The following is a 3529-nucleotide window of genomic DNA, read 5'->3' on the forward strand; positions in this document are numbered from 1 at the left end:
CCTGGCCGCGCCGCGGCAGCTCCAGCTGGGCTCCCTGTTCGACTCGGCGCCCCGGCCCGGCTCGGCTAGTGCCCGGTAAGCCGCGTATCCTGAGCGCTTTTTGAATGAATCGCCGGCCGGGCCGGGAAGGTGCGCAGCCCCCGCCCCGCGCGTCACGGCCGCCGGCCCCGCCCCCGACGTCAGAGCCCGGGCTGCGCCCCCGGTCCGACTCACCCCGTGCCGCGGAGGGTCTCGCCGCTCTGCCGCCGGGCGGCGCTGCTCTACGTCGCCCTCTCTCGCGCCCCTGGGAACTGCAGGGGGCTGCGCGGGACTGGGCGGCGAGGCCCCAGAGGGCCTCTTGGATCCGCCTCTTCAGGGCTCCGAACCAAGAAAGAAGGGGTTGTGCGAAGCAAGATAAGGAGACTGCAGACTGAGATACTCCTCTGGGTCCTCTTACCATTGCCAGTGTAACTAGAGCCACCTCTGCCCCTTTCTGGGCCTCATCTTCCTCCTGCCAGTTGGTGGCCAGGAAGAATAACCTCACTTTGCCTTGTTGACGAGGCCCAGGCCCAACCCTGGAAACCCTCACCTAGTTGGTGAAAAGGCCTGGTGAAGGTGAGTCTATAAAGGAAGCCCACACAGTGGACTTCGGCACATCCTTCGGGACCTAGTGAAATCCTCCAGGAGGTGTCTCCTGCCTCCACTCCCCCATTCCCCGCACCACGTCTCTCTGCCAGGATGTTAGTTTCCCTCCAGCAGGACAGGTGACTCAGTGCCCCCTCCCTAGTACAGCCATCCCACCCAGCCAGTTTCCAACGCCAGTCATCACAAACTCCAGCCACTATTCACACTGTATTCCGACTCTGAATCGTGTCCCCTGGAGTTGTGCTACAGGGTGTGCCAGGACTGGAGGGAGCAGCTCGGTGGCCCGTTCCTCCTCTCAGTACTTACTATTCAGGGGATCTCAAGAGGCCCTCCTGGGACAGTAGGGCCGATGGGAGACTGAGACACCAGGGAGGGCCTAGTGGTGGGCCAGAGGCCTGGCTAGGGTCAGGATAATCACAGCCCATGACAGAGATGGAGAAAGGAAGGTAAATAAGTCTGCTGGGGATAGATGGCTGGGGGTGGGGTTCTAAACAATCATAGAATCTGAACCCAGGGGCTAGGAGACAGGAAAGGTCAGGTCCCCAGGGTCCAGGAGATTCCAGGAAGAGAACTGGACACCACCCGAGAAGGGGAGCCGGGGATGAGTTTCCATTCCCCTGGGTCATGCCCAGGTTGTGGGGGAAGGGCATAAGGAGCTGCAGGTTATTGATGTCAGGATCATGACATCAGCACCCTCATATGTCAGTGGAGACCTCCAGGGCTGGGGCAGGGATTCTTCCAGGGTCCCACATCCCAGCCTATGGAGAGCCAGAGCAGCCAGAATGCCCTCCACTCCTGGAAATGTTTTCTTTGTAAGGGGACCATCTACACCCCAGCTCTAAATTCTAGAGTTCAAATGGTGGCAATTTCAGGTGTCACTCAATAAACCAAATGGGGAAGGCCAGGTGTAGTGGTCACATCTGTAATCCTAGCACTTTGGGAGGCTGAGGTGGGAGGATCACTTAGCCCAGGAGTTCGAGACCAGCCTGGGCAACATGATGAAGCCCAGTCTCTACAAAAATATGTGGGAGAATCACCTGAGCCCAGGAAGTTGAAGCTGCAGTGAGCTGCGATTGTGCCACTGCACTCCAGCCTGGGTGACAGAGTGAGACCTTGTCTCAATCAATAAACTAAATGGGGAAATGCCTTTTGGTTAAGGAGCACTGGCTATTAATCAGACATCCTAGAGAGGGTCCAGGCCCCTCTCTACCACCAGCTCTCTGTGAGGTTTTGATCAAATCTACCCCCAACTCAGTTTCCTCATCTGAAAACTGGGGTGCCAGACATGTTGCCTGAAGGTCATTTTAGTTCTTTGTGGGAGGGGGCTACCTGGCTGCCCTGACAGCAGCTCCATAGGGTAGGTCTCCTGGGGCCACAGCCCAAACACTTCTCACCCCTGCAACCCCCAGGTTAGGAGGTAGCTTAATTATTATTTACTGCTGGGTGGATGGGCCAGCTTCTCCTGCAGGCAGCTCTGACTCTGAAACCACTGTGACATGGGCCCCTCCCTGAGAGTCTACCAGCATCTGGGTTGCTCCACAGTGAGTAGACAGGGAAGGAGTTGTGGATGCCACAGGAAAGATTTAGACTTGCTTTTTATGGAGCTTGGAGAACCACAGGCTTGAGAACAAAGGACTGTCAGAATCACAGGTTTTCTAAAATCCTAGCATCTTGACTGAACCCATGGAGTCAGCATTGGAATCCCTGAGCTCAGGGACCTCAGAGACCATCTTGTTGAACTTCACATGGCCCACAGCTGGGCAAGTGGGCCCAGAGAATGTGTGCACCTCATTGTAGGTACACAGCACAAGGTCCCAATAAACTGGGATGAGCTGTGATGGGGACCTGGAGGCAGGGGCACAGGCGCCATGCCCCAGCCAGGCCCTGTCTGGGGTGGGGATCCTGGGTCACAGGATCAGAGCCACCACAGTGTGGTTGTATGCAGGGGATCTGAGTAGATGACTGCCTTGGGGTCACGGACCAAAGGTAGTGGGTGCCACTCTACTTGCTGGCTATGCTGGAATTCCAAAAGGAAGTACATACAGTACAAGCCTGGAGAAATGGGAGGCTCAGACTTAAATTTCAATGCTCCAAGCCAGGCGCAGTGGCTCACGCCTGTAATCCCAGCACTTGGAGAGGCCAAAGTGGGAGGATCACCTGAGGTCAGGAGTTTGAAACCAGCCTGGCCAACATGGTGAAACCCATCTCTACTAAAAATACAAAGAAAAAAAAAATTAACCAGGTGCGGTGGTGGGCGCCTGTAATCCTACCTATTCAGGAGGCTGAGGCAGGAGAACCACTTGAACCCGGGAGGCAGAGGCTGCAGTGAGCCAAGATTGTGCCACTGCACTCCCGTCTGGGCGACAGAGCGAGACTCCGTCTCAAAAAACATAATAAAAATAAAAATAAATTCAATGCTCCACCCTAGGCTAACCACCAGCGGGCCAAGTCCTAACCCTAAGAAGGTGGGCTGCTGTCCTGTGTTTGTGTCTTAACTCCAGGGGAGGGTGGGCTCAATCTGAGGAGAAACTGAGGCTAGGAGGCCAGGATGGGGCTCAGCCTGGGGCCAGGCCAGAAGCTGAGCTGGGGCTGTCTGGGTCTCAGGACCAGGTTCAACCTGCATTTAGGTCCAGACCCTGGCCTGGGTCTGGAATCCCACTGGGGTGGAGGTGTCAACTCTTTGGTGACTTCAAGTCTTTGCCTCACTGGCTCCCTCATGGGAGGCCCAGCACTCTCAGTTCCATCCATCCCAGGTTCTATTGCCCACCTGACTGGTGCTTAGGGAGGCAGGTGTGGGCTCTTCCTGGTCCCATGGTGAGTCTGAGAGAAGAATCCAGAGCCATGCACTGCAGACGATGGGGCTGGTGGGGACCCTGGGGACTGTCAGGGTGAGACTTGCAGTCCA

Source organism: Rhinopithecus bieti, unplaced genomic scaffold (assembly GCF_001698545.2).
Source record: "Rhinopithecus bieti isolate Rb0 unplaced genomic scaffold, ASM169854v2 scaffold_21412, whole genome shotgun sequence".
In the NCBI taxonomy this organism is placed as follows: Eukaryota; Metazoa; Chordata; class Mammalia; order Primates; family Cercopithecidae; genus Rhinopithecus; species Rhinopithecus bieti.